The sequence below is a fragment of the Megalops cyprinoides genome, chromosome 24 (genome assembly GCF_013368585.1).
Source record: "Megalops cyprinoides isolate fMegCyp1 chromosome 24, fMegCyp1.pri, whole genome shotgun sequence".
NCBI classification, from domain to species: Eukaryota; Metazoa; Chordata; class Actinopteri; order Elopiformes; family Megalopidae; genus Megalops; species Megalops cyprinoides.
The window spans coordinates 9,718,021-9,731,226 of NC_050606.1; positions in this window are offsets into that span (position 1 = coordinate 9,718,021).

Below are 13,206 nucleotides of genomic sequence, written 5' to 3' on the forward strand. Positions count from 1 at the left end.
TTGTGGGATCTATCATCATCACCAGTGTGTTTTCTCACGGTGAAAGGAATGCGGTGGTGTCATAATGATGTCACTGCCTTTTTGAATGGTTATTATGTCACTAATATCCCAAAAGGGCTCAATTCCCCCATGTTAATCTAGTTGGCTTCAAGGGGTCCACCCCAGCTAACCTGCATGCCACCTGACACCCTATTTTACAGGACACATACAGAACAGGTTTGGCCACACATACTAACAGAAGGGTTTTTCTTTATTTTTATGCATTTTAGAATAATTGTAAAGACATCAAAACTATGAAATAACACAAATGGAATTATGCAGTGACCAAAAAAGTGTTAAACAAATCAAAAACAAATCTTTTATTTTAGATACTGAAGTAGCAAAAACATGCTGTAGCAGTGAAGGAACTCTGTGCATGTTGCCAGAGGGCTTAAATAATGTTTAAATAACATTATAAGAACGTTTCGCTGGTGCCGCTCTGCTTTTGTGTCCTTGAGCAAGGTTCTTGCTGCATATCATCAGTAAATATTCAGCTGTAGAAGTAGGTAATATGTCCCTCGTAAGTGAGGCTGGCCTGGATATGGGCTTCTGTGGAGCACATAGGCAATAAGTCTGCTTCTTTGAGTTTTTCCCGAGCTGATTTTTGAGAAATGCCCTCAGGTTTTTGTTTTCTGAAAACTGACCTTAGCCACCGTTATCGTTTTTAACATTCATCACACGACATTCAGAAGCTGAGGGACTTGGCTGTGTATGTGTGTGTGTGTGTGTGTGTGAGTGCGTGCGTGCGTGTGTGTGTGCATGCATAATGCTTTATAGGAGTCTGTTTTACTTATTGTGAGTGTATGTGTGTGCAAGCATGTGTGAGCACATTTGTGTGTGTGTGTGTGCATATATGCACATGCGCATGCATAATGGTTCATAGGAAGCTAAGCTTTACTCATTGTGAATGTGTGTGTGCAGACACTTGTGTGTATGTGTGTGCGTGCGCGTGCGTGCGTGTCTGTGTGTGTGAATGCAAGCGTGTGCACATTTGCATGTGTGCAATGCTTCACAGGAAGCTGAATTTGACTTTTTCCCATGCTGTTCTCTGAGAGTAGCCTCTCTCTCTCTCTCTCTCTCTCTCTCTGTCTCTCTCTCTGATGGCGATTCACACAGGCAGCTGGCTTGGTTCACGTTTACCTAATCCTTCCCAATTTGTCACCCCACCAAATCCCATTAATCTCCCTCCCCTCCCATTGTGGGGTGGGTCTCACGGGCTCCCCTTCCCCTGTGTGCTGTTTATCCCACATTGTTCTCCTCCTGCCCCTACCTGCTGCTGTAAAGCCACTTGCACTGTATCCGGAACATCTGTGTACAGATAACTGCCTCTTGAATTTAGCAGCCGCTAATCCCCGAAGATTGCTCTGACTCAGATGTGTTCATGTGTGGATTAAGAGCCCAATTCAATTAAAAAAAATGTTTTTCAGTGTGAAGAAAAAAGGGAGTTACAGCATATGATTTGAGAAGAAACACTGAAATGATGCCTTTTACTTTGAGGAAGAACTTGCCTGTGCTTGCTCAGTCTCTTTGGCGCCTCCTAGAGGAAGGTGTAAAACAATAATTTTTTAGCGCAGGGTCTGTTTGCCCAAGTGAAGATAGCGTGAAATAGGAGCCTAGAATGCATTAATAAAATTGACAGGCAGAGAATATTTATCATCATTTCCTTATTGAATGGCAGTGATAGACATGTTCATGTCTGTGATGACCCAACCAGATTTTCTCTATGGAAAATGAATTGTTAAAATGATATAATGGTAACAAGTGTTTTATAAAATTAAGTGATGTTGAATTTCTGCACCTTAGTATAGTATCTGGCATGTTTTGATGCATGTGTGTGTAAATGTGTGTGTGTGTGTGTGTGTTTTACTTTCAGATAAAAAAACAACACATTACATACTGTTACCTACAATAAATCCACATACTACAACAACTCTATGGCTATATTTTTATCTCATTTATCAGTGTTCATTCATAATTACATGTGACCAGTATGGTTTAAAATGGTAAGTATACTGTTAGGTATTTCTGATTATTTACTGGGGACACAAAAAAATATAATAAGACAATGCATTGTTGAATACAAGCCCCTGATTCAATGTATTAAATGTGTATAGCCAAGGCTACTTTTCAGCAGTAATTCCCTTTTCTATGCAGATTCAAGGACAAATGCAGATGCTCGACAGTACTTGTTAATCCATTGACCATAGCTGAGGGCAGTACTGTGAGATGCAGCTCTCTTGTCTTCTTATGTATTATTTGAGTGAAAGCTCAGGAACAAATGCCCTCTTGCAGCACATAGGGTGACAATTGCTGTCTTCAAGATTGGTCCTAAAGATCAATTCAATAATTATATGCAATCAAGGTGCGTTTATCCTGGGTCCATTAATATGAATGGAGGAAAGGGAACAAGATGCCAGCCTGCGTGTTTAACATTCACAAAAAGCATTGCCGTGAGAACGATGATTGGTTTGCCTTTGGAGTACCGCTGCCGGGCTCATTTAGTTATTCAAAGAGGAATTGTCTCAAAACGGAGTGAAATATGAAATCTCCTCTAATTGGATACAGGGGGACCTGCTTCCTGCCTGCCTTTGGCATGAGCGTGTTCCAGCACCCAGGAGAGAGAGAGAGAGAGAGAGAGCCCTGGTGAAAGCAATAAGCTCAGGACAGCACCGCCGCTACAGGTAATGGGGTCAGGGGTGGGGAATGCAGTGGTCTCCTCCGTGGCTAACAGATTTGAAGAAGGTGAGCCCCACAAGGCTTTCACAGTCTTATTGGACCAGGCCTGCCGCATAAACAGCAGATATCGAGCAAGGCTGCGGCAGGTTCGGCGCTTGGCTGAATTCTGAGGGTGAATCAAACATTTGCACAAAGACATTGCCATTCCTCTGATTTTCACTGCAAAATGGCAGAGTAATCATTCCACACGGGTTGCTTAGAGAGAACCACAGTGTTGCCCAGATCTGGCTTTTATTTTAAATGCTTGCCAAACAGTGGCTGATGCAGTAGTCTTGAGACAGGCTGGCCATAGTAGTACAGCAATACAGTGCGTTGTAAGGAGTGGTCATCCCAGGTTGTGTATTGTATTGGGATGGGGTGTGTTGGAATGCTCCTGCAGATAATATGAAATGAATGAACTCACTCACCACATGGTTATGAGCAGGTTTAGCTGAGCGAGAGAAATATAATCCCTCAACAATGGCTGCACAGACACACACAATCTCTCCGTAATCTTGGTCCACCTAATTAAGCTCCACTAATGGAGCTAAGCTTGTTTGTGAGCAGCGATAATCATGGTTCACATACACACACATACACACGCATCCCTGCCCATACATACACACACTGGGTGTTTCATCACCATTTGAGCTTGAAGATATGGTACAAGTCCTACTGACCTAAAAGTATCTTACATTGTGATGTTCTTGCCCACCCACAAGTGGAGTTCACTTCTTCTTCACAATATCGAAGTGCATGATGGTAAAATGAATAAACACAGAATAAAAATTTGGAAAGGTTATAGAATGAAAAGAGGGAGCTGACAGTAGAGGAGAGGACAGGGAGAGGTCAGATTATTTTGCCCATGCCCTTCAAAAGCCTGTTTTACCAGTTGTCATAATCTCAACCACAGTGAGATCATGATTACAATCAGTTATGAAGCTGGACAAATTAATCAGCCGCTGAGGTTTGAATTGTAGTTGAATTTAAGACAAAAAAATCACCCAGTACAGATAGGAATGAAATATGCCCTGTTTTAATGGGAGTTAGACAGGCAGCCTGGTTAAACAGAACAAGTGAAATTCTACCAAACCCATAACAAGCTAAACACAGTAAATTTACTACTCATCTTTCACAATTACCCAAAAAAAAGATTTATTGAAGACTGTATGAAAATGCAACCCCACCCCCCACCACCACCACCACCTCTGCTAAAAGTAATTAGTTTATGTAAATGAGAAGCCGAGAGAGGTGAAGTACAGAGCTTTGCAGGGAGTGCAGAAGGAGCCTAAGGGTGTGGAAGTGCTGCATAGCCTTGAGAAATGCGTGCTGGCTCACTCAGCCTGAGAGCTCCTCTGTGTAACAAAGCAGTGCGAGAGAGAGTGCTAAGCCCACGGATGCAAAGAGTGTACTGATCCCTGATGCAGAATGCGGGCGTAGCTCCATCCTGGCCCTAAAGTAACCTCTTGTCACGGAGCAGTGGCTGTCTGCGTGATGACTCTCAAGGGGCACTGGAACCCCGTCCCGATGGACAGCTGGATGGTTTTGGTTGGTTTCGTGACCTCTTTGTGATGAGGGCTCAAGCCTGCATTCACTAATTCCTGTATCCCTGGTCCCTCGTGTCCGTAACGCCACCTCGGTCAGCTTTGTGTGTCAGAGGAAAAGGCTGGTGATATTGGATGGTAAGTGAGGCTGTTTGGCTAAGATGTTTGCTCCTCGGTAATTTCCCCTGGTTCCCCTGTGTGAACGCTTATCACCTGTCACCTCACAGAAACGCTGGGCGAAAGCAGAGGGCTCCGTGAGGCTGAAAAGGAGACCGCAGGGAAGTAAAGGTGTGTTCTGTGTCCTGATGAGAGTGTTTGTCACTGTACCTTTCAAGAGACACGCATGGTCTTTCATTGCCATTTACTTCTACTGCTCTCTGATTGATTAGCAGTTCTGGGGTGATGCTGGGAATGTTTGGAAGCTGCCCAATGTCATATTATTACTAGTAGTAGATAATAGCAGCAGCCGTAGTAAAATCAGTAGTAGTACTGATACCACTGCTACTCCAGTATTATTACCAGAATCTCAGATTACCTGGAATGAAAGGCAACTAATGAAAGAACTTCCCATCTTCGAAGCAATGCAAGTCTATTATACTGATCTGCGATCACAACAGTAGTAGCAGCAGTTGTCATAATATTGGTAGTATTATTATGCATCTATCTGGCAGGCCATCTTATGTAGAGAAAATTACAAGGCCATCACAGCAACCTATATATAGTACATATCAGAAGACATTACGGAGCCAGGTCTAAGGAGCAGAACAGCAAGTAACACATCAGTGATAAATTGCCAAGGTGGGAGACAGCGCAAGTACATATTGTACTTTAGCTACTCAGACATGATCATAAAAGTAAACATTACCTTCAAACATAGATACGTTGTCTGAGCTTGTTTTGCGAACATTTACACGTTTGGAGGACTTCGCCAAACCAGAAAAGAAAAGTAATCACATTCAAGAGTACATTTGATTTGTTTGTATCTTATTTTCCATATACCTTGTATGAAAACATTTTCACAACTTTAAGCTGAATGATGACATTGCCTGGGCCTGTCACAGAGTGTTGGCTCGTTTTATGACAATCCGGAACGCAGCTTAGTTCCAGGTCTGCCATCTAGTGGTGGTAACAGATAGCAGATCCTCAAGGTTTCCTTCTGCTGTTTATTTTGCATGGTAGATAATTACTTGCAAACACTTTATGCACCTTTATAAATTCTCTGCCAGCATTCATTCATAATTCCATATGCAAATGTGTAGCTAAGAAGGGTATATTAATAAAATGTGATTTCTAAACATTTAGAAATTCTGCCAATTTCAAGAATGCATTTTTCATACATTATCCTTCTTTTAAATGAAATAGTACATATATTTTCTGCACAGTTTGAGACTCTGATATATAAGAGTGATTTGTAAACTATCATACACAAACCTAGATATTTAGTAAGTAACTGGCATATTTAGTAAGTAACTGGCATGTATTTGCATTACCACTTAATAATTTGAGTTTGTTCAAGTGGTTCCTTTTATTTATTCACAGATTGTGACTTCTGCTATTTCAAGCAAGTTCTCTCCTCATACCAAAAAAGAACAATTTTAAATGTTCAACCAGACATTTGTTCTCTTGCAACATGCTACATTGACTGTATCTCTGTGCCAGTTGAACCATGGGTCAAAAAGCACTGTTTATGCCAAATGAGAAACATAGATGTAGAGAAATGTAGATGTAGAAACATTATACAATGTTTCTGTGACTCTTAAAAGACAGTTTGTGTCTAACATCTTAATCCTGGAATCCTAGTCTACAGGTTCTGCCCTTCAGTAAAGTGAATGCGGTATACAACAGTAGATGTTCCATTCCATTACAATTGGTATCAGTGATTTGCTGCCAGGAGTTGTGCCCTCACATAGAAAGCCAACAAGATCTCGGCTGTGGCCAAAGGATAATGATGATGATGATGATGATGATGATGATGATGATGATGATGACGATGACGATGACGACGATGATGATGATTTTCAAAATTTTGGCACTGTTGAGAGAGGAAGACCCATTAATGCCGTTTAGGCACAGTGATCACCATATCCACCTGCTGAGGAAAAGCTGTCCTTTCTCTCCTTTACGGTTCATTTGTCACTGAAAAGATGCTGAAGGCCAAACAGTTATGTCTCAGGAGCTATGTCATTATGCACACAATCAATCACTCTAATTGCATTGAAAATACAGGGAGGTTGCTATAGAAACTTTAGAGAAAGATGAAAGCTACTTTACAGACATGTAAATTCAGCAGTGTGAATGTGTGTATGCGCATGCCTGTATACATGCATGTGTGTATGCACCTGTGTAGGATAACAAATTTAATTAGTTGTGCCAAGGCAATGTGCTTTTATCTAGAATTAAAGACACAAATCACATAAGTCTAAAGAATGAATGAGTATCAGGATATAATTTGATGTCACTGGGATATATAAATATATATATATATATATATATATATATATATATATATATATATATATATATATATATATATATATATTATTTAATTATTTTACTGGGTAAAGCCTAGCTTGTATAATTAATTTCACTTGATTTCACTTATATTGTACATTAATTGTCATGTGTACCTTGTTGTATTTGTGTATAGACCCATGGACACGTGTGTGTGTGTGTGTGTGTGTGTGTGTGTGTGTGTGTGTGTGTGTGTGGGCCTGCACTGTCTCTGGTATCTAGCATATTCTATTCTAAGTCTTTGCTGCAGCTGCTGGGTCCATGACAGCCTCAGTCAGGTAAACAGGAGACTCTCCCCTGAGGATGTGTACTAGGTTTAAGCGGTCCCTGTCCACCGAGTGCATTATTCATCCGGTGCAGGTGAAATTAACTGTGGCGTTTGCTTTGTAAAATAAGCCTGAGATTAGACCCTGTCTGTTCTCGGCCACTGCAGGAACAGTGAGGGAAAAGAGCCAGGGGCTCTGACTGACTGCTAACGAAGTTGAACAAGTGTCTTTATTAGAACTTGTAAAGGTCTTCAGGTCACACAAACGCAACGGCAAGGTCTGTCTTTTTTCAACGTATTAGTCACAAAGCAATCTTGTTTTTCCTAAAGTAAATATATTTTACTTTTCTTTTCATTGTTCTCCTTGTTCACAGGGGTGGTGGTGCGTAAAAGTGTTTTTTTAAATGTATGGATTGGTGGTGATCTTATGCTTATGTATGTGGTCAATTTACTGTGTAAATGCGCTGATTTATTTATGGTATATCATGCTGACAGCATGTGGAATTATGTTCAAAGGACAGGGCCAGGGTTACTTTACTCAGGATAGGTTATACAGTAAATATAGCTATGCGTAACATCATATTTGTATTATATAAAAACAGCTGTATATTTTAGTGTTTGGAGGCCTTTAGAATGATACTTTAAATTCCTGCGCACCACCACGGGCCACTTCCACTTGCAGTTATATCACATGGCCACCTTGTGGCACTGTTAGTTAGTGCATTTAAAAAAAAATCCATTTCATTTTCAGTTGAAGTGAATTTGTTTCAGGTGGAAGATGCACCAGTTCTGGTCTTGAACCACATTCCCCAACAACAATTCTAATCTTAATTATTGTAAACTAAACAGCAAAACTGGTCCAGGATCAAAATTTACAGGCAACTTCAGAATGGAGCAATGGCCTTCAAAGTCTTGGTCTTGAATCTGAGCCTTGAATCTGGATCATTTCACTGTGTTTTAGTGAAACAACAAAAGTATAAAAGGCTCCATAACATGCACATCTTAACTTTTTGAATGCTATGAAAATTACTGCTCTAATTCTGTATCATGCGCTTTGGATAACTGGAGAAGGTTTAAAGTTTAGCTTTTTGAGCCCTGCTACCTCATTTTACATTGACTGCAGCAAAATCGGTGAAGTGGAAATTCTTACCTAATTGCACAAATATTGTGAACAGCCCTGGCCCTTTTCTGTTCTCTTTGATTTCAGGCTGTAATTACAGGACTCAGGAATTCTCTGATACACATCTCAAGTGTACGTTTTAAATAAGACTTATCGCCCTCACAGCATGCTCTTAGTAATTATGGGATTATAGTGTGTCTGCCGCAAATGGATGGATCTTTGGCTACAAATACAAAACAAGCAGTGACGATTGCCAAGAACAGAACAACTTTTTTTTTATTCTGACAGCCTGACTGTATTTGTTTGTGTTTCTGTTATCTCAGCTTTGATGGGAGAGAAGATCAGAATAGTCAGGAATTCAAAACCAGGCAGGTAGAGTCATGAATGAACCACTGATTCTATTGTAAAGAGATTCCTTTAATCATTGTTTTATATTGGGGTGGCAGTGTAGCATAGTGGATAAGGAGCAGGACTCGTGACCGAAAGGTTGCTGGTTTGATTTCCCCATTGGGGTACTGCTGCTGTACCCTTGGGCAAGGGCCTGAATTGCCCCAGTGATATATCCAGCTGTATCAATGAATAACATTGTAAGTCACTCTGGATTAGCGTGTGCTAAATGCCAATAATATAATGTAATGTAATTAAATTACCTACACCAAGGACATAGACTTTGTGTGGTGCTAACTATGTCTATTTCCCAGCCACAGATACACCATACTTTATTGGGATATACTTTCACTGATATGGAATCATGTGAGCCATACCACGCAAGCATATATATAAATATATATATATATATTTTTTTTTTCCTAATCCTCTCTGCAACATGCACAGAGGATGCAGAGAGGATTATCTGCTGCTAGGTAATGTGTGGTTACTTGTTTACCACACCACCTCACGCCTGCCCAGTAGAGAGCAGGGATTGCAACCACAGGGTGTTGCTTCCTTTACCAGGTTGGACACTGCTGTTGTATCCTTGAGAAAGTTGTTAACCTGAGCATCTTTAATATCCAGCTGCATAAATGGATAATATGGTTGCTCTGAGTAAGAGGGTCTGCTTGGCAAATAATGGAAGAGTTTGTGATTTGCTTTTAGTCAAAGGTTTTTTCTTTTTGTCTGTTCTGTCTCTCATTAAAAAAAGAGTGAGAACATATTACCTAATACTTGCCACATTCTCCCATTCATTCTTATACCATATTGTTCTTCACTTCCTGAGGAAATGTCTAAAAATGACCTCTCCTTGATATTAAGATAACACTGTTTATTCTTATCTACACTGTAATACACTGCAATACATGGTATGGACATTTGCTTTTCAACAATTTATTCACTGAACGCCAGCCGTTTGGACGACAATAAAGAATGAATGAATATCTGAACGAACAGATGCCTGGGACAACTGTAATTCAAGGAGAGTGATCTAATGGTTGTTTTCCCCTGGTGATGGTAATAACGGTGACGTTGTGCCGTGGCGACTGACCTCAGCCGTTAAAAATAGCCCGACGCTCTCTCCTCCCATTACAACATCTTTCTGCTATATGGACCCGCCCTGACGCATGCGGCCCAGACCTGCTCCACTGGACCAGGATCAGACAGGCTCGGCTCAAGCATGTGAGAAAGATGCGCTATGTCTGGGGCAGATGTTTTAGTCTTTATTGCAACCATTACAATAGTTACATTTACATTAATTCATTTGGCAGACGCTTTTATCCAAAGTGACTTACAGATGAAGCAGAGTGTAACACAAACGAATGCCATACAGAGTCACAACATTAGAAGTGCTACATGACCATGCAATAGTTTCCAGACAAGGTACAAGCTAGCTGGTAGAGATAGTTTTACCATGAAATTCTATGAAAAGTCCATCAAAAGAATGATTGTTTGGAAAAATGGTTTGGTGGCTTTCAATTCCAAAAAACACTCTTGCAAAGATTATTTAGGTAGGACCTGACAGCTCTGGTACCAATTAACAAGAGTGTAATCGCTATTTTGGTCTTTGTTTCTATGTAATGAGCCACACACTTCAGGGGATGTTCCTGTAATTGCAGCTTAACACGGCAGTGTTATCACATTCTTACCATGTTATAACCCCTGGAGTTACTTCTTCATCCCGAGCTGAGCTTTATCTTGAACAGAGCTGGCCCTTGAGAATCCCTTCGACAGTCCATACTTGTGTGCGAGAGAATGGGAGGTTGAATCAGTGATGAGAAGGCCATCAGTCACTTCAGGCAGGACCTGCCCATAAGAACTGATCTAGGATCAGTTTTTTTGATTACCTTATAATGGTTAAGGTTCGAAGCATGGTTGGGAAATGCGGTCCTACGTCAGCGCTTACAGACAACTTACTGCCAGTCATAGAAGTCCCTTGATGCACTGCTGTAATGTATAACCATATCCCACTTGACAACTTGAAGCTAAGCAGTGCTCTGCCAGAGTTCAGTACTGTGCTGTTCAATTATCAGAGCACTTCTGTTATCAGAGCACTTCTAAAAAAACCCTCTGCTATGCAATGTGTTTGCAATCAAGGGACGTGTATATTCCAGCTCTAGATACACAACCCCTCATTGTTACTTCTGTATACCCAAACCAAAACAATCTGTTAGTAAAGCTTCCATACGGGCATTCTTGTACAGCTGGGACAATGTGATATGCAGGAAACTGTACTTCTAAATATCAACCCCACATAGAAACCCATACAAGCCACTTCCTAGCTAAAATATTTTATATATTAATAGTAACAGGATATTGATACTGAAGAGAACTGTGGCATAGCGGTTAAAGAGACGACCATTAAACTAGAAGGTAACAGATTTCATTCCCAGCTGGGTGCACTGTTGTTGTGCAACTTTAATTCCACCTGGACGATATTTTTGCCTGTCAGAATACAACCACTGTATGTTAATGATAGTAATAATAATGGATTAGATCTAGCCTTTCAGCCTGCCAAGGTTCTTGCTTTACAGTGAAAGGGGATACCCATTTCAATCACTACCAATGTGTAGCACCCAACTGGGTGATGTATGGCAGCCATTTTGTGCCAGAACAGTCTTTACACATCAGCTGAGGTAGACTGTGGGTAGTATTTTGACAGCTAAACTGAATAAAGTGCCCTGGACATTGCCATGTGTACACGTGTCAGTTAAAAAATAAGAAATATGGTATTGTATTAATATTCTGGGAACAGTTTCAACAGGCAGAATCTGAAGCATCCAAATCAAAAATAAACTCCTGTTCCTAATAAATATGGCATTGTCATCTGTACATTTGGGTAAGTGTTGGTGTGACAGATGCTCCGGAGGCCTTGTTAATTACATGGAAGCTGAGGGAAATGGAGGAACTATTCCTGATTCTGAGAGTCCCATGAAGACTGCAGAGCAACAGTGACTTCTCACGAAGACAGATTTAACTATAGAGTGCCATTATTGATTATGTGGTGGGCTTACAGCACAAGAGATTTTGTTTCTCCTGAATCTGCTGACAAGTGAAAAATTGCCCGAGCGATCTGCAGTATCTTTAAGAAAATCCATTAAAGCTCCATTAGGAGCCCAGCGGTACAGTGAGATCCTGGCCTTTCTCCTCAGTGCGAGGCTGTACACTCCTTCTCACTGCAGACTGCACTCTGAGTCCTTGTCTTATGAAAACAGGGGAGCGCATTGTACGTCTGGCTTTCACGGTCTTGGATGTGTCCCCACTGTGGCTAGCCTGGGGGCTCGACCGTTCTGCAATGATCCAACTCTGAATGACCTGTTACATCTACCAATCAACCCAAACAAGCACTTACATAAAAAACAGAACAGCCCGCCACAGGGCACGGGGGGTCTGGCCGTGTGCTGCCTGTTTACCCATGTGATAGAAAGTGAGTGAAAAGATGAGACACCCCAAACTCTGGGTCCCAAAATCTGTTTTGGAAGAGAAAAAAAAAAACCTCCCCTCCCCTACCCACAGAGTCAATTCCTCAAGTTCCCAATTCCCCCACACTTGTGGTTTGTTCTGGAATCCCTCCATGTTGACATCTGTTGGGTGAGCATATGTCTGAAATATATTTATACTATGAAGAAAATGTGTCATAATTACCCACTCACCAAACATGGTCTGAGAAGGAGTGATATGATATGAGGGGGAATTTGAGATAACACTTGTCATTTCGCAATGCGTTTTTAATTCGCCTCCTCATGTCTCTTTGTCTGGTTTCTTATCCACAATGTACTCAGGTTGTAGAAAAGGTAATCGAATCCCCCACTTCCCTTGCAATGTCAGCAGTTTCCCCATATTTCTGCACATAGAAGGATGTTTAACACTGCCTTCACTTCTGAACATGGCTCCCCAAGGTTTGTGTTGTAACTGCCCAAGGAAAAGAAAAGCCATCTCCACTACAGAATATCAGCTATGAATTTTCAGAGGTAACCAATTAGACTTCCCCTTCAACTGATCAGCCATGATAGTAACCTTATTAAAAACTCTAGGTCCTCCAAGTGTTTTTAATATGGCTAATATATTAAAATATATTTACAACATTTAAGGGTGTAGATATATAAAATATAAAGCTGACACAGTTTATTTTTGCTATTGTGCTCACAACATAAAAACAATGTGGGCTACATTTGCATCACAGGTAATATAACCACTACAGAAGGGCAGAAACAGCAGGCTGTCTTTAATTCGTGATGAAATATTGTCACATTATTTGCATTATCACATCCCGGGTATAAATTCATTTAATAAGTTCATTTGTGTGTTGGTTTATATTGACATCATTCAAAGCAGGCCAGACCGTCTACTAGCGACGAAAAGTCCTGTCGGGAGTACAGACGACTTTGGTTGTCTTTAGTTAAGCTACTTAGCTATTCGTTTACTTAGGAACTCTAGGCTTTTTGCCATATAGTTTTTCTCCACATTTTAAGGACAAGACAGTTGATGTTCGGTTATGGCTAACAATTATGCAAGAATGACATCATGGTCGTTTCAGCCGGAGCAGCTGTTTAATCTTCGGACAGCCCTCGGGCTATTGAAAA